This window comes from Brassica napus, chromosome A2 (assembly GCF_020379485.1).
Source record: "Brassica napus cultivar Da-Ae chromosome A2, Da-Ae, whole genome shotgun sequence".
NCBI lineage: Eukaryota > Viridiplantae > Streptophyta > Magnoliopsida > Brassicales > Brassicaceae > Brassica > Brassica napus.
The window spans coordinates 18474774-18494268 of NC_063435.1; the positions used below are offsets into that span (position 1 = coordinate 18474774).

The 19495-nt window shown below is 38.0% G+C and overlaps 2 long non-coding RNA genes across 2 annotated transcripts; one reads left to right on the plus strand and one right to left on the minus strand.

Moving 5' to 3' along the window:
• Window positions 1–11073: 11073 nt before the first annotated feature.
• Window positions 11074–13415, minus strand: LOC106370374. The gene is made up of 5 exons (XR_007324892.1): window positions 12656–13415; window positions 12501–12566; window positions 12304–12420; window positions 11853–12232; window positions 11074–11771 (listed from the first exon to the last, which is right to left on the minus strand). It is a non-coding gene; the product is annotated as an uncharacterized LOC106370374 (long non-coding RNA).
• Window positions 13416–14612: 1197 nt separating this feature from the next.
• LOC125589152 lies at window positions 14613–18638 on the plus strand. Its single transcript, XR_007325329.1, has 3 exons — window positions 14613–15061; window positions 15662–18089; window positions 18164–18638. It is a non-coding gene; the product is annotated as an uncharacterized LOC125589152 (long non-coding RNA).
• Window positions 18639–19495: the final 857 nt, after the last annotated feature.

The window sequence follows — 19495 nt, forward strand, 5'->3', positions numbered from 1 at the left end:
CATGAAGTAATTGACTAGACAATTTGTTTAAATCTATCATGACTGGTGATATAAAACGGTCATGCATGTCCTCGTAAGTCTTCAGCCTCTCATTCATGGCTGAGACCTTAGCGCCGAGCGATGTGAATGTACACATGTCGATCGATGTGGCTGGTTGTTGGTCCTTCTTGCGAATGGTGTCCAGATCTTGCTGTAGTAGCTCGATTTTAGTGCTTAGCCAGTCCACGTTGTTGTTGAGAGGGTAGTACACGTCATTTATCCTTGTGTCGATGTATGAGACTTCCTATTCATCCTTGTGTTGTGCTGAACATTGCTGTTCTGCAGCGATATGGGCTGTAGGAAGACTGACGTCGATCGATGGTGCATGTGGTGCGTCGATCGATGTTGAGGTCGTAGCTTCCTTCTCAAGTTGCTGACGTAAACTCTCAATTTCTGTCCTCATTTCTGCCATACTTCTGAAAAGCTCATTGTAGCCTCTATCCAAAGGTTGATGTGTATCTTCTACTAATGATTTGAGCTCATCTCCCAGTTTCTCCTGAGCTCCACAAATACCAAACACCATCTCATTGATTTCATCTTTGGTGTAGAGTTCTGGTGCCAGTCTTGTGAGTGTGAAGGAAGTGGCATGTTCTGGAAGACAGATGTGGCTCTCTTCAAAAAGAGATGCTCTTTCCAGTAATTTCCTGATGTCGTCCTTTGTGACAGGTATCATCTCACCAGCTACGCCTCGTGCGTGTCCACACTCATCTCTGTAGACTCCATACTCGTCCCTTTGTTCCCAAGTGAACTTTCTGTCTCCGTACATGTCAAAAGCGCGGTTCCCAAATTCATACTGTTTATCGATCGACGTCGGCTCATCCCTATCGATCGACGTTGGTGTTACCCTGTCGATTGATGTCTCGGTTGTTCCGTCGATCGATGCTTGCCCTTTTGGTTGGTGTGATAGATCTGGATTGATTTCTGTTGTGGCGACTCCTACGTGGTTGTTAGGATCTGTTTGAATGACGTCTGGAGTGCCACGTTGCTGTGAGAATAGGTTGTCAGGTCCATTGGCTACTTGAAGGATATCTGCTATGTCCGCTCTGGATACTTGTAAGATCCTTCCATCCATTGCACGTGCGTTGCCATCTGTGTCCCTGAAAATACCAAATTCATCAGGTGTTAGAAAACCGTAATCAATTTTTGCATAATCTTTTAATTTAGAAAGATTAGGGTTTAGAGTAGTATCGATCGATGTAGATACAGTTGCATCGATCGATGGCAGAGTAATTTCTGCAGAACTTGTGTTCTTGAGATGATTGCTCTTCATGGATTTTTCTGTTGATGTAGAAGGAAGAGTGATGCAGCGCATCTTACGTCTTCTACACGTTTATTAAAGAAACATATTTATGGGCTTTCTTTTGGGCTTTACTAATTATTGTCGGGTATTAACTTATTCGATAAGTTAGGGTTTTCGCTTAGGTTTTCTATTTAAGAAGCCATTAGGCTAATTTGTAAGACAGCTTTTGATATATTTTAATTCTAGAGAGATTCCTCTGAAACCCTTGTTCTTGATTCGATTAAATTCATCAAAACAGGAAGCCGGTCTCAAGTGATTCTTTGAATCCCTTGATTGAGCGAAGCAGGTCCCAAGGAGGATTATTAAATCCCTTGGTTGAGCTGATTATCCAGTTCGTATGCTGCGCCAGGTTGGTATCAGAGCCGAGCGACGTTCCTTCTTGATGGCTAAACAGCGACGAAACCCTCCGTTAACAGAGAGCGAGATGCTGTCTCAGACTATAGCAGATCTCCAAGAACAGATGAAACAACTCACAACGTTTATTAACAACAATGTGTTGCAGAAAGCTGCTCCTCTCATAGTGAAAATTGATAAAGAAAAGACAGACTCAGATGACACTGATGATGATAAGGATGATGACTTGGAAGAGAACGTGGAATTTTTTTCTGGACAGATTGTTAATCCAAGGTGCAGCCTCTTTGAGGAAGATGAGTTTAAAGGCAATGAGTACTCTTTCGTCGATCAAATAGGTGATCCAATTTTTGATGTGTTTGATGAATACGACAAAAAGGAAAACGCAGAATATTTGTCAGAGCAGATTATTGATCCGAGTTATGAAGTATGCGATGAAGACGTCTTCAAAGGCAATAAGGACTATTTGAGTAATCAGATAAGTGATCCGATTTTTAACGTGATTGACAAAGACGAGCCAGAACTATTGGGAGTGGAAAGAGCAATTGATGCAGTAGTGTTCTACGACAATCCAATTTATGATGCAGACACTACGATGCCTTCGCAACAAACATATTTTGGCGAACATATGTTTGCAGGAAAATTTTGGGGAAAGTAAAGGCATTACAGAGAGCTTTGATCTCAAGGATACAACTTATCCCTTACAAACGATGTCTGAAACATCTGGCCAGAGCAAAAATTATTTTGGGATTAACAAATTGTCGACAAAAGAAGCTTCCTTTGAAGACCTTAAACAAGAATGTATTCTAGTCTTGGATGTTAAGGACGAAAATACATATGTACATGCGATGAAGCAACATGTGAGTTATGGTGTATGGAGAAAAGATTGTCATCGACATATCGTTCGTAAACCACCGGATCGTCTTCGTAGCACAGTACATGAATATGCAGATCCTTTTATACGATACAATCTTCCATCAAATAGTGGCTCAGAATGTGCTGAAGAGAACATGGATTTGTTGAAAACCAGAGGTCGTATTCTGAAAATCAAGCAGGATCAAAGAGATTATTTGAGTGAAGTATCTCTTTCGAAGAAACATACATTGGAAAACATGATAGTTAAACTTCAAGAGGCCCTTGTGTGTGAGAAAGAGAAAAGTATGAATCTGGAACGTGAGTTGAATGAGATATACAAGAAGATCCGTATGTTAAACAAAGGATCCGCGACTTTAGACAAAATATTGAGCATGGGAAGAGTAGAGAAGACAACAACTGGTCTCGGTTATCAAGGAGATACAACTAGTTTACAAACTGTTTTTGTTCGAGGTAAGTCAGGTGGACAAAACAGTATTGTACCAGACGTTTATAAAAAACGTGGCGCTTTTAAACATCTCGGATGTGCATACTAGCTATTGCGAGAGAAGTTTCCCTCAACATCAGGATCATGTAGATCGCCGGTCAGTGAGGAGATTCACTTTTGATATTCATGAGAACCATGGAGATGCATCCCTTGGACAGAGCATTGGCAGCTTAAATCTTATTTGCAGAATAATCTCCCAAGAAGAAAATGAGAAGAATTGTGATGAGGAAGATCTGGAGGAAGGCATTTGCGCAGATTCCTGTGATGATAGTGATAAGAAAAACACAATGAACGCTCATGGTTTGGGGACTCAACATCGTCATTCATCAGAAACGTCATCTATACTCAAAAGGGTGTCACTGGGGTTAGTATTTCCCAAATTTCAGAAGAAATACATCTCTAGTGTGATCTTTGCTAATAGAGAACCTGTACGTAACAAGCGTGTTTCAAGTCAAGGTCTATTTGCACAAATGCATTTGACCTGCGCACCGACGGACCCATTGAGCATCATTTATCTCCGACAAGTGCATGAAGAGATGGTATCATCATGTGTGCTATTTGTCTCTAGCTCTGACTTCTACTTTCACATGGATGTCTCTGTTTTTCAACAACTGTTGTGCTTATGGTTGCGTATCTTCGCATGGATCATGACAATAAACATAGATGATGATGGCACACAAAAACGGTGGGTCATTGAATGGTTTTATAAACAAGTAGAATCAGGTGTTCTTAACAATCACTTCATTCTGCAAGCCACCTCGAGTATTTTTTGGGACGAAACGGACGTACCAGCGTCTCACCGTCATCAAGTATTTGATATATACAAGTGCGCAGATTTTCTTGTGATCAGAGGAAAGTACAAAATCTGCTTCAGATTTGAATTTTTCTTCAGTATTGTGGCTTCTAAGACAGATATTTTTGTGAACCTTCTCGTCGTGAACCTGGTGAAATTCCAAAAGGCTACTGATCACTTTCTTTCGTTTCTGCAACGATTACTGTCTCTGTTTGACATTTTCATGTCGTATGTCGTAACTGGCGATGCAAAGTCTAAGTTTGTTTGGCCACCGTGGATTAACAAGAAGGTGTCATCTCTCCTTTCTATGTTTGCAAAGATGTTGTCTGTGTTCTTCCATGGAAATTGATTTCAACTTGAATCACTGTGTCAAGCTTGTACAAGGAGACTAAGTATTATTAATCTCATATTTATGGGATTTTATTACAATGGCACGAAATTTCTTATTCTCCAAAAGGCTTGTTTTGGATCAGTTATGGTGATTGGTGTTGCTTTTCAGTTAGCCATGAAGCCTTATCTTGCAAGAAAGAGTAGCATGGACTATGGCTCTCCACTTTGTGTATTTCAACATTTTAGCCGTGGTTGTCTTCGTATCAGTGTGGCGTTGAATTCTTTTCAAGACTTTGTTATACCTATCAAGAGGTTAATGGAAGCAACTGCACTGCATCAAGTAACAAGTGTTGAACAGATCATGATGCTAGTTGAGGTGGACCAGATTTTTACGCAATTTCTTGCGAACAGGAGACAAGCTAGTCTTTGTCAACATATACTTTTACAGGCTGTGAGACAATCAACTGCAGGTTTCCTTGTTTCTAGTTTTGTGACCAAGGTGACGTTTGTTTATCACGACCAACAATTTCATCTTCTTCACCGGGAACAAATTCGCAGGGACAGAGAGACGTCAGTGCTAAAATCCATTACGCCCTCTATGCAAATCTTGTTTTCAAGTGAGTTTCAGTCTGGAGTTTCTAAGTTAGGAGTTACAGTGGGCAGCAGACAACGAATGGGTTGCAATTACAACTCCACGACATTTATTGCTCTGAATAATGTTGATTGTGACTCAAGGGAATGCATAATAGGTAATGGGAGATTAACAAAAAAAAAAAAGCAGGAGATCGTTGGAAAAAGACAGACGAGTATCAACAAGAGACACTTTTCTTGTTTGGATGCAGCCATCCCCTTTTCGATTCGAGGTCGAATCTTTTAAACCCGGAGGGACCTGATGCAGCGCATCTTACGTCTTCTACACGTTTATTAAAGAAACATATTTATGGGCTTTCTTTTGGGCTTTACTAATTATTGTCGGGTATTAACTTATTCGATAAGTTAGGGTTTTCGCTTAGGTTTTCTATTTAAGAAGCCATTAGGCTAATTTGTAAGACAGCTTTTGATATATTTTAATTCTAGAGAGATTCCTCTGAAACCCTTGTTCTTGATTCGATTAAATTCATCAAAACAGGAAGCCGGTCTCAAGTGATTCTTTGAATCCCTTGATTGAACGAAGCAGGTCCCAAGGAGGATTATTAAATCCCTTGGTTGAGCTGATTATCCAGTTCGTATGCTGCGCCAAAGAGTATTCATCTTTTTTGCTTGTGTGTCTGCTCTGGTGTGTGGAGGTGGTTTCGGGGGTGCAAAACGATTTATATAGGCATTTATAAACCTAGTTGGAGGGGGAATATTCTCCTGCTCCTGAATTTTCGCTGCGGCGCGAATATCAATCGATATTCCTTTATGGGTGTCGATCGATGTGAGCGGTTGTTTTGCTGGACGAGGGTGGGTATCGACCGATGTGGAGTGCACAGCGTCGATCGATGTTGGAAACTTGTTTGTGAACTTATGTGTTTCAAGTCTTTCATCCTGCAAAGACATTTCTATTGCACGTTCTTTCCAATAATCCTCATCGTATTCCTCTGTATATTCCTCGCTAGATGAAGTAATTACAGTGTCAACTACAAAACTTTCATGGAAACCACTGTTTGCCCAACTGCCTATGGAATAATCATCATGTCCTCTCTTGCTTGGAGGTTGGAAGGCAAAGTATTGGTAACAATGATTACGTGGAGTGAAATGGTCAACTGGGTGCCTAACGTCGAGTGACGTGTTGTTGCGGTCATCGGTCACCGTTGACTCATTGGAATCGATCGATGGAAAGGTTGGGGTGTCGATCGATTCCGAGTACTCTGTTTTGTACTCCGATTCGTACTCTGCTCCACAATGGCATGCGCCAAATGAAGCCAAGTTCTTTCCCGTAATCCATAGAATTAATGACCTTTCGCTTAGGTCGGATGGGGTCGTAGTGGATGTTGGGGTCTATGAGCGTCAGACACAATTTGTTTTTGTTCATGTCACATACAGCTCCTACTGTAGCTAGGAAAGATCTTCCAAGCAGAATTGAAGAGTTCCAGTTAAGCTCGATGTCTAGGACATGAAAATCTACAGGGACAAGGACATTACCAATCTGTACCTCCAGATCTCTTATGATTCCTCCTGATCGTTTCTCTGAAAGATCCACGAAGGTGAAGGATTCTGTTGCAGGTTCAATGGTCAAACCAAGCTGGTCTGCCATGATCCTAGGGAGGATACTAACTGATGCTCCTGTGTCACACATTGAATGGGGAAATTCAACACCCTTGACGACGCATGGTATTGCGAACTTCCCAGGATCACTCTTCTTCGTCAATGTGATCATGTGTTTCATCTTCTCTCTTGCTTGATGAAACATTCTCCTAATGTCCTTCTCAGTTACCTTTGTTTCCCTGAAGAACATCCACAACCGGTGTGTGAAGTAAGCTTCATCAAAAGGTTTTTCGATTGGGATTCTGAGGACTCTTTTAGTGAAACCATCCATCTCCTTATCGTTAGCTTCCCTCTTAAGGTTCTTAGGAATTTTCTCCTTTCTTCTCCTAAACCTTCTCCCTTCAGTTTCCTGATTTTCTTGAACTGGTTCTGGTGAACTATTTAAAAGGTTGGGTTTTGGTTCGGGTGGGTTAGCTAATGGTTTAGGTGGTGGTCTGAGTGCATTGATGTAATTATTATCGATTGAAGGTAACCGCACTCGGTATGTCAGAGGTGCCCGTCGATCGACGGGAAGTGTGTTGTGACGATCGACGTCGGACTCACTCTGTCGATCGATGGTTGGCTCAACCGATCGATCGATTTTATCATAGAAAGGGGTGGGTGGGTGAGGATGCTTAGCTGCGAATTCTTCATGAGTTTAAATTCGAACCGCATTGCAATCAGTCGATTCAGCGGACGACGTCGATCGATGACTGGAGTAATCCGTCCATCGATTTTCATCATGGTCTGTCGATCGATGCGAGTTCATCGGCATCGGTCGACACCATTGGGATCCGCCGAGACTCATGGAGCTTTTGATTTCGAAGTCTCCTTCCTCAAGCTTTTCATTTCTCACCAGTTGCCAGAAATCATCATCTATGATGGCATTTACGTGGTGTTTTCCTTTATCAGCTCCTACCTCTCTAGCGAAAGCTTCTTGCCTCTTTATAGTCTCGCCCGTCTGAATTACTTGCGTTTCAAGTTTTCTCACCTGAGTCCCTAAGGTCTCGATTTTGGTGTTCAGATTGTTGTAGGCTGAGTCTATTTTACCGTTGAAATCCACGGTGATTTGTTGTTGTCCCAACAGTACTCGATCAAGCATCTCTTCAATCTTGATTTCCTGAGTCTAGGGTGGTGGATTTTGGTAATACGAGTTTGAGTAGCTCTTGCTGTTGTTGAAGGGTTTTTGAAATTGTGAACTTTGGTTATTTTTTTGACCATTTCCAAAGAAGTTTCTGTTTCTGCGCTGGTTTCCAAATTTCTGGAATCCGGTACCTCCGATGTAGTTCACATTTTCTTCTCCTTCCGTATCTGCTACTTCTCCTTCAGCTAAACAGACTTGCTTCCTAAGAAGCTCGTGCACCACATCTAACTTAGCTCTTACTTCATCCATCTGTTACTTCCCAATAGAGGCTACAGACTTCTTCCGTTCATAGTCAGTGTTTTTGGTGCTGCTGCTGTAAGCAAGGTTTTCGATAAGTCTCACAGCTTCCAACGGATTCCGAGTAGTGAAGTTTCCTTCACTCGCCGTATCAAGGGCCATTTGATACTGTAAGGCGAGACTTCGGAAGAAAGTGCTTAACAGCTGCACTTCGTTAAATCCGTGGTGTGGACAGTCTCGCTGGAAGAACCTAAATCTAATTCACGCATCTTTGAAGGACTCTCCAGCCTCCTGCGAGAATGTGGAAATTTGTTTCGAAGTTCTTCAGCGCGCGCCTCATCGAAGAAGTTTCGTAATAAAGCATTCTTGATGTCGGCCCAGGATGTTAGAGATCCTGTGGGTTGCTGCATAAGCCAGTGCATCGCTTCTCCATTCAGCGTGTATCTGAAGAGCTTGCACAGCAGGTAATCTTCGGGGACTCCTTCCATCCGAATAGCAGCAATTAGATCCTCGAACCGTTCCAAATGGTCCATAGGATGCTCGTGCGGTAACCCAGAGTAGAGTATCTGCGACACGAGAGTGTAGTATTGAGGCTTCAGCTCGAAATTCTGCTTCTGGATCTACGAAAGTCGAATAGCTGATCTGTTGGAATAGTACTCATCTGGGCGATTGTAGTCGGCCATTGGTTTCGATCGAGCGTCCTCATCTACAGGTTGAGCAGCTCCTGTAGCATCAGCATCATGGATTACAGTCCCCTGAGCATCTATTTTCTGACCTGTTGCATTACGCAGAAGACCGGCCTGGTCATACAGGTTTTCGTTCTCGTCCTGTGTTAGAATAATAATGTTTACCATTTTTGACGACACGGTATTGATCGACGTACACGGTGTAGTATCGATCGTTGTCGAACGATTGGGATCGATCGACGATGACGGTCTGGTATCGGTCGACGGTTTGTTGTGCATATCGATCGACGACGAAGTTGTTGCGTCGAGCGATGTGGAACGTTGGCCTCTACAGATGGTGCGTTCCAAATGAGCAGGATCGTCTGAGAACAGCAAGTCTTTCTCCTTGTTGCTTCTGGTACCGCTGGGCATGCACCTGAAAAGACAAGAAAAAGATTATTAGAAAAGGGATAGAGAAAAGAATAAGAATCAATAAAACTAAGTCTAATGGCGATCAAAGCTCCCCGCAATGGCGCCAAATTTGATACCACTCAAATTACCCTAAGGAGTGTTACTCTCATCAAAAGAGGTTCAGATGTAGTACTTAGGGATCGAATCCACAAGGAGCTAGTGAACAATTAAATCTAGTGTTTATTAATTCTAAGGGTTGTAAATGTTTAAATGAAATAGCAATAGTAACAAGCGAAATAAATAATAAAGTAACTTGGTTGGAAATGATATTAGATGCAGGGCCACTATTCAGGTGTTGGAGATTATAATACCTATAGATGCCTATTTGTTGCATGCATGATATATTAGAGCTCAATCGCTTAACTCAGTGATCAGCTGTCGCATGTCTCACTGGTTAACAGACTAGATCTCGTGTCTCAACGGTTAGTATGTCGACAACGAGAGAGTGTCGATAGATGGTCTATTAAGACGTCGACCGATACACCTTTGCCAACGTCGATCGATTGTCAGTTGAGGATATCGATCGACGGGTTCTAGCTAGGCCTATGCGCGAGTATGATATGCACTACTAAGATACTAAATTGGCAGTTAGCCCTCTCTAGCAGTCCTACTATGACAGATAGATGTCAAGATGGGATAACAAGGGTGCTTGAGTATGCAATCCTATGATCAAGTTCTAGTTAGCAAGGCTAAAACAAGCAATGAATACAAATCTATCATGAATATCACAACAAGGCAGATCTATAGTTTGGGGCTAATCCCACAAATCTATCTGAACCCTGGATCTAATAATTGAACTACTCAGACATAGCAAAGCTATTCATAACAATAAAGAAATAGAAACTCATAGTATAGATGAAAAGAAATGATAACAAGGAGTTCCAATCACAAGTGATCTTCTCTCCAAAACTTGTAACAAAAAGGTCTCTACCAAAAAGCTCTCTTCTGCTGTCAAAACACTTAGGCAGTATATAATCTACTAGGTTAAAAACTCGTCAGGGCATTTTGGTAATTTGGCTTGGCCTTGGTTTTTAAGTCTGCTGAATCCAAAATATCGCGTGTCTGATGTCTCGACATCGATCGATGGTACTTGTGTACATCGATCGATATAAATCTTCATCTGTCGAGGCATCTCCTGGTATCGATCGTCAGCACTGATGCGCATCGATCGATTGTTCTTCCTCTCGTCGACCTCTACGTGGTCAGCTCGGGTGAAATGTCCTTTAAGCTCCAAAATGCTCCAAAGTCATAGCTTTACTCGGAAATGCACCTGGACCTGAAAACATACTTAGAAGAGTAGAAAACATAGATATATATATAGTAAAATACTTATATACCATGGATGAAAACGGGTCAAATTCAAGGTATATCACTCACCCTCTTAGATCTTCTGACGTATAGGTTTGTGCCGTCCCGATTTTCCTTATCCTGCTCTCCTTTTATATGCTGCTTCTTTGGATAGATTCGCTGACCACTTGACTTGTCCAGCTCACGAATCTCCAACAACCTTCCCTCAGCTCGATGCATCACACTCTCCGCATGACCAGCCAAAACGCGGTGTATACTTCCTGGACTTATCAGAAGATGAACCTCCTTCTGGGACTCCACATTCAACTTCTGTTTCGGCCCAAATCTTCAATCTTCAGTCCAGACTTAACCGGGAAATAGTAAACCACAATCAACAATATCTATTTAGTTTATATATTACATAATTGTTGTTGTTAGTTGGTGGGTATTTAGTTATTTAGGACATACAACCCATTTTAGTGAGTTAAATGGATCCGTAGTAGATCCATTTGTGTTTTGGAAGAAGATGATGGGTGCCCATATATTTTTTGATAACCTTATAATAAGTTTTGGGAAAACATACACAATTACAAAAAAAAAAATCCCAAATAGTTAAATTTTGTAAAATTACTTAGCTAATTATTTCTTCTAGAACCTGAAAAATCTTATAATAGTGACATTTTGAAAACCTGAATTTTTTTTTCTAGAATTACTAATTATTTATCCAAGAAAATACATATTTTTTTAAGCATTAAAGGGATAAGTAGATTTGACATTTAATTATGATTTGCATTTTAAAATTTACATATATGTTATAATACTGTCCGTCTGTGTTTCGAGTCATTGATTCCATAACAGTTGGTTCACAAAGAAAAAACGCAAGAGTAAATATTAAAAACCTCAAATGTCAAGAAAATTGGAAAAAACAACAACGAAACAGGGAAAAAACAATGACTTAAACTAAAATTAGATAATGGACCAACTGTCCTAACATAGACTAAGGTACCAAAGACAAATCGTATGCCCACACATTTCTTAGTTCCTCATATCTAATGACTCAAGATCTACGCATTTCGCGCCTTCTTCGGTGGATTCCCTTCAGGTGAACCTGGTTTGTTGTCATGAACATTCTCAGAAATGGTTTCCTGCTGCTCACTGCTTGCTATTGTTTCCTCAGGAGCATGTAGTTCCTTGAGTTCCTCACCTCCTTCACTGGGATTAACGCCGGAGGAGCCACCGACATGGAACTTGTAAGAAGCACATTTATTTCCATGCATATCACCATCAGGGTTCCCCCCCCCCCCCCTTTAGAGCAACGGTATTGCCTATTAGTATCTTGGTAAATATGGAGTCATGTAAACATATAAGTTTTGCTGACTTACATGTGGTGCGAAAGAAAGGCCTGGTATCCTATCATTGGGATCAAAGATTCTGGCAACAGTGAAGGACTTATGGTTACCAGAGAAATTAAATTCAGTGAGCTTCAGATGGAATATGTATGTATTCCCAACAATGTCTTGGAGAAACTGAGGGAGCTGATAGCCTATTGGATCTTGTTCTCCTTGTCCCTAATATGATAGAACACAATAACTTAGTATGAATTTTAATGAAACCGCAAACAGAGATTATAATTATTTAATGGAACATACCATAGGATTTGCAACCTCTGCAGCCCTGACACCTGTCAGGTTAGACATAACTGAGTCGAATGCAACAAACACATCTGTATCTTCACCCGACTCCACCAGCATCTCAACACGGTACTTAAAACCATTCACGTTTTAAAACCAGACATTGAGTAAGTACAAAAAATAGATGTTTATATGTAGTTGAAGATGATCTAAAACCATGAGCAAAGATAACCTGACAACCCCAACAGCCTGACATTAAAATATGTTGTGCAAGTGAAAGAGGATATTCCTCGTTGGAGCTTCTTGGAACACTTAGCCATAACATATAACACCATTAGTTGGTAGTCTCCAACCCCCCAATTATGGCTTTGCATAGGAATTCGATGGACTGCGTTGGACTGAGTAATTGGTTATAATCCACATAAGTAGAAAATAATAATTTCAAATAGTTGTTGATTAGAAAGCATACTTGAGGGGTGAATTCAGGACATAGTTGTTTATCTCCCCAAGCAAAACTGGTTCCAGCTTCTTCACACCACGATATTGATTTCCACTTGTTGAGTCATTCTCGAGCTTGGAAGACAACCTATAAATTGTTTACTATCAGAACTGGATAAACCCATGTGTAAAGATCGTTTTTTAAAGAGTGAGAGATCAGATAAATACTGCTTAAATAGAGTCTTGTTTGCTGCCACCTCATTGTCAAAATAAAAATGAGTTGCAGAGGTAGCACTGAGATAAAGACGACATGACATGCATATCATATAAAAATCAACACATCGAAACATGAAATCCCCGAAATATATTATGAAACTACTTACCTCCTACAAACATAGGATTGATGTTCGTAGCCACCATCACTTTAGGTTGGACAACACCAGCCTTCAGCCTCTTGTGGAATAGCTCAGCTCTGACGCACACAGTTGCATCGCTGCCAAGGAAAGAATTTGTTCACAATCAACTTCTCTTACAAATGTATATATCTCCTAAAGAACGCCTATTTATATGATCCAAATCCTGAAGAATCCGAAGAGATCGAAGGTTCTGGTGAATTGAGGAGTAGTTGGGGTGGGGGGGGGGGATAATTTACTGAGATTAAATGATGTGTTTATGGCTTGAACATAAATCGTGATTCCGTTACTTGATCTCGTGTTATGATGATGAAGAAAATATTAGGATTTCACGATGCGGCGTAGAAGAAGAAGGGTGGTTGCAATGGGCTAAAATTAGACAAAGCCCAACATAAGTAACCATAAGCTAAGCACAAACAACCAAGCCCTTGACGAAGCCCAAACGAGAGACCGTAATTAGATTTTAAATGCATGTGAGAAGTGCTGACGTGTCGCGAAAAGCCCCCCCTCCCCCCCCCCACATGATGATGTGGCTTAATGAGGAGAGACCCAAGCCAATTTTACTGTATAAGATATGTGTGAACTTGTAAATAATGTATCTATGTCGATAAACAAATCAAAGTGATAAATTATATTAGCTGTTTCTTATTATATCCATTAGGCCTGAAACTGATCCGAATATGCGGGAAATTTAGGATACTCGGATTCGGATCTGTCGGATTTAATATCTGGAAACGGACTCGTAGTTTTCGGATATCAAGATTTTGGATATCCGTCTAGATATTATATTATCCGCAGGTATCCGAATTCAGATAAGAATGCATAAAAATAATTAAAAAATATTTTGTTTAAAATACTAATTTAAAAAAAAAAATTCTTAAATTGAATATTTATACAAGAATTATATATAGATATATATGTGTGTGTATAATATTGTAAAAATTGAAATATAATATTATAAAATTAATTAATTTATAAATATTATTATATCAATAAATATTAAATTTAATCTTTTAATATATTTTCAAAATTTGGATCCGGATCCGGATATTTGACCTAAAAATTTAGATATCCGGATTTGGATTTGAGGGATCCAAGATTTTACTATCCAAATTTAGATCTGATCATCACAAATATACTATTTTCGGAGCAGATCTGGAGCGAATCTCGGATCAGATCCGTATCCCAGATAATATTCCTAGGCCTAATATCCACATCGTCAAGAAAAATAATATATATTGTATTTTTGTATATATATAACCAATTAGAATGAATATTAATATATTTTTTGAAACACAAATTGTTTTGGAAAATAATATAGATCATAGTTTTGCAAATGAACAAGTTAATATTTCAATGCTAAATTATTAACATCATTTTTTTTTTGTTTTCTTATAATTCAAATATAATTCGGTAGATTATATGAGAAAAACTTCATATTAATATTTTTTTAAACTAAGGTAATGTTAACTAATTACATTATTCGATAGTTTATAGTCTAAGCATGAGATTTCATAAAAATTAACATATTTTAAATATATTTTAATTGGTATATGTAAATAAGAAAAACATATTAATCTACAAAATGGGCATTCACTTGTTGGTGGTAAAATGCTAAAACAGTAAAAAAAAAAAAAAAAATCAAAGCCCAATTACCAAGTTAACTAATTTAGCGTAGGAAAAAGAAAAATAAAAAACGTTAGATTAACGTTCATTAAAAAAAAAACTCACATCGCCATCTAAACAATGATATGTAGGGTTTCGATGTTCCATGTTCATCAACGATTTAAATTCTTTCCAAACTTTCAAGATGCTATCAATCGTGAAATTGATAGAATCAAGGTATTGACTTCTTAATTTTTCGTTGTGAAAGCTGTACCAGGTTGATCCTCTGTTTGATATTGGGTTTACTTGCAGATGTAAGAACTTGAGACATATAACAAACAGAAGTAGACATTAAAGATATCAAAATTAAGACTATTTGGAGATCGGTGGTCCATTGCAAAGATTGGTGATGTAATGGACAGAGTGGTCGTATTAAGTTGTTATCTCGAGAGAGGAGCAAATCCATCACTGTAAAGAAGATGAACCCCACATGAAAGTCTAAGAAAAAGGTAAGTACTTTGTTTCTCCTTAGAATATCTGTATGAGTTATAATCTAAGCTATGCTTTGTTTCTGAGTAATTTTAGTCTGTTTTTATTGACACTTGAAGAAACTTATCAAAATAATTGTTCTTCGATGAAAGAATAAGAAAGATATGGAGCATGAAGAAAAGGGTAAAAAAATAACGGCTCACATGAAGATCCAAACTGAATCTGAGGCAAGAGTTGCATCAAGGGAACTCTTCCAAAAAGTTGTCAAGCGCCAGGAGCAGAGTAAATGATTCCATTCATAATGTGTTTCTTTTCTTCATGTGAACATTATGTGGGTTAACTTATAACTAGATTTTGACCCGCTCTTTGAAAGGACGGGTATATTTTATGTTTTAATTTTTCTTTTAAAAATTTAATTTTTATATTTGTGTTTTGTTTTTATAATCATGTTTGTATTTTTCTTTGTATAAATTTTAATAAAAATCTTAATCTTTGAAAAAGATTGAGATTATTAAATAACATAAAAAAATAATTTGGGTGGAATACGTACAAAAAGAAAATGTAACCAAATTACATGCATCAGATTTCAATCATAATTTTAGTACTTTAACAATCTGCATTTGGAATCAACCCAAAAGAAAAGAAGAATAACTGTTATTATATATATGAATGTCGGTACATGTACATGCAAAGAAGCCATATGGGAAAGAAGTGGGTACCGAAAAATATGGACAGGAAGTTACTTTTTTTCTTTCCCGCAAATAGAGAGTAATATCCTTTTAACATTAATCAAAATATGAGAATAATTAACTGGACATAACATTTATCAATTGGTCATGATCCTAATTTAATAGAATAGATAAAATCCTTCTGTTGTTTCAGGTTCATTAAACTGGGTGACTTTGATGCTTCCTTTCAGAAACTGATGCCTAGTCAGAGGATGAAACAACCCGAATCACTTGCAAATCTCAGACTACAATTGATGGTAAATGAGACAACCCAAATGAGTGCGCTTCTCTGCAACATTTGATGGTAATCACGGTTAGTACTCTATTTTAAGGTTTTAACTCATATAAGAATGGTTGAGTGAATCATTACCTTAGTAATATATGTTTGGTTTTAATTGATTAAGTGATGCATACGTGAATGATTGTGTTATATATAACTTAAAAATTAAAGCAAAATCACTTCAAATAGCTCAATGGAAATGATTTGGTGTGTCAAAAAAAAAGGAAAAGCGTACTTATATAAAATAAATGTTCGATAATAAGACTTGCAAAATGTTGTTCACATACCCTCTACTCTACGTGTGGGTATTTGAAACCTACATGTAACAGAACAAAATTAATATATTTTTTATTATAATTATCTTTCTACAACATACAATGAAACACGCATAGAAACATTCCAAAATTGAACACACAGCTACGTAAAACATGGATTATAAGAATAGATTAAAGTCACCCTACAAAGAAATAATGATATTCGTAATAGATCAACTCGCATATAAAGTGCTAAAACGTATTCTTTGAAAAAATCTTAAAGTTTCATTGTCTGACACCATTTCAAGCATCTTGCCTCCGGTATGACGTGTTTCTTTTCCACGAATGAATCAATTTAACGTGAACTCTCTATCCAGTTTTAAAAGATTTGGCTTTTTTGAGAAGAGTAAAACTGAAAAACTGATAATTTCAGACATGTTTAGGTTGTTGAGTGAATAAGAATGAGTATTGACGGTAGAGGAATGGGATATCTCACAATACTAAAAGCTCTTGAGCTAGAGCATTGAGACTATCCACGTAGGACTGAAAATTCAGGCTAACCAGGGACCTCTAAATTGACAAGTCATTAAAACAATATACATATCACCAAATCACTTTTCTCTGTCACCTTTTCACGTCAATTCCAATCCCTCCTTGGTCTTCTTCCGCTTCGTCTGCCTCTGCAAACCAACACTTTCACCGGTTACAAATCCTTTACTCCTTATTATTCTTTTGAGCTTTCCTCTCTTTCCTTCCTCACTATATAAGAGTGGTAGATTCACGAAAAATTCCTCTCACTAGAACCACCAGAGCTCTTCATCGCCTCCGGGGAAAACAGAGTAGTTAGCAAGGCCGTTTAGTTTTAGTCCCATCACTTTACCTCTGTATACAGTTTTCTGTAAAAATAATTACTCCTTAATATTTGGTAAGTCACTCACCGCCTTGCTCCTGGTACGTGCAAAGCATCACTTAAGCTTTGAAAAGTTTTCTTTGAAAAGTGTTCTTGGGAGTTGTCTGTGATCTTTTTCTTTTTGATCATTTATGATATTGTGAGATTGTTAGGAACAAGAAACAACAAACGGTTGAGAAAATGGAGGGAGATGGAGGAGTTCGAGCTCCATCACTGGTGGAGCTTACGGTTGAGGATTCTGAGTTTACGGTTAAAGTTTCCTTCTTATAATTCATGATTTCACATCCTCTGTTTCAGATCGTTGGTTGGTTTTTTAAATCTCTTGATCTGGTGTTTAGGTTGTTGGACGTGTAAAAGGAGGAGATGAAGCTTTACATGACAGGATTCGTCATCTGGTTTCTCAGGTTTTCTAATTCTCAATCTCTGTTTTGATGATAAAACAATCCATACGAATGTGAGCAATGCAGTTTCAGTTTGTTTGCTTTTTTTATTAGCTTTATAGTTTTGGGTCTCTAATTCCAAAATTTGCATGTACACAATTATTGACCTCTAAACGCAAGAGAACCATACCGTTTGTTTCTTTTTTTTCCTTCCTCTTACGTTGACGCTTTCTACTTTATGTGTTTTCAGGGACCAACTGAAAATGGGCAAATTGATTTCAAGGAGATGTAATCTTAACACAATTTCAAGGTTTGCATAGCGCAAGAACGACGTTCGAGCAATCCCCGCTTCATCTGGCCATCACTTTGTCTTCTAATGCTATGACTCCAAGGTATTTCTTTTGAGTCAATCTTTGAGTCAAAATCGCATGTAGTGAGGTGTAACATGAGTCATCCTTGGTATCGTCCCGTTATCTAGAAAAGTTACTTTTTTTTTATTAAATTGATTTGTGTGTTGTGTATTTTAAGTTATTTTTAATCCTTAGCTCACATCTTGGTATGTTCACGAGTTTATCTTCCGTAATTTTTTTTATCACTGTCAATGGTGTTTGACTGTTTGTATGTTACTGTCTACATTTGTTTTAACATTGACATTGTGTTTTCATGATTATGTACCTTGGTTTGGTTTTGTTTTTATGGGTAGGTTGAAGCAAGCTCATTGAATGAAGAAAGTGTCACTGCCACAGAAGATTTGGATGGTATTCTTAAATTCCTTTCTTTGCTAATTATCTGTTTCTAGCGATAAACAATTTACAAAGAGAATACATTGCAGAGCATGCTAATGAAGAGGAAGAGGTGGAGTAAATTGTTTGGCAGCAGCGATGTCACCCCTGTGAGGAAAGTTAAATATATGATGAGGTATATATACATTTAGATGGGTTTTTGTATTAAACCATCGGTTATTTGATGAGGTTCTTTTAATATCAAAAATGTATTAGCAGCTATTTTTGATAACGGGATGTATATTTGCAGCTTCTTAGTAGAGTCTTTAACATTTTCCATGAAAAAAATCCAAAGCTGGCTGGAGATAGGTGGTGTACAGTTATGAGCCTCCTTAATTTTTTGCAGGGGACAAAAAGAAGACAATGTTTTCCAAGTTTATGGACCTTTTCAAAACGTATGAACAAATCTCTTTTATCTTCCTCTTCACGCTTGATCTATTTACCATAAGTATTCATATGTACTAGGGGGCTTTATGATTGTATGGCATGTATTTTTCTCTGTAAAATAAAAACATTTAGGATGAATCCTCAACCAGACCATGTACTTAAATTCTTGCTTGATGGGTAGCATCCAAGAATTCCGAAGAGATCTTGCTGCGCTATATCAAGTTTGTAAAGGGTAGTTTCTTAACTCACAGGCAGATGGTTTAAGTTCATTGACAAAAATCCCTAATAAATGTACACTTTATGTATACATACTATTGGTATTCCGGCGCTACGCGCCGGGTTCGTATATTTTATTTTTTAATGAGTTCAAAATTGGTTTCTCATCTATTTGATAGTGGTTAATGACAGTAGTATATTACTTTGTTTTGAAGTTGTTTAGATCAAAGATGAATAGCATAAGTGGCTTCACTGATTGACTCAATAAAAATAGAATAAATAGCTGATAGTTGTACCAAAGTAAATATAATTGACCGTAAAACATAAAATAAAATTGATGTTCCAAAAAAAAAACACGTAAATGCATGTGTTTGTGTTGTGATTATCTTGTGTGGTTGTTTGATATTTGTGTTATTCACATGTGTATTTTGTTTTGCTGATATTGTATTTTTTATGAAATGTGTTTGTTGTATTTGATAATGGCGTGGATATAAAAGATTGTATTACTATGTTCTGATTCTACATGTAAAGAATAATAACTATTCTGGTGGATATATGTTTGGTTCATAGTTGAACTATTATGTGTATTAATAAAGTATTATATAACATGTTTGAGACTGAAATATATTAGGTATCAAAATATTTGTTATCATGGAATGCATCATCCATGAAGCATGTAGTTTCTTTGTTGTATGGTAATATCTTTACAATCGTTGAAAATTGGTCATTCCAATTTTTATTTTTTACGGTTGAATCAATACACTGGATTCTGAACCAAA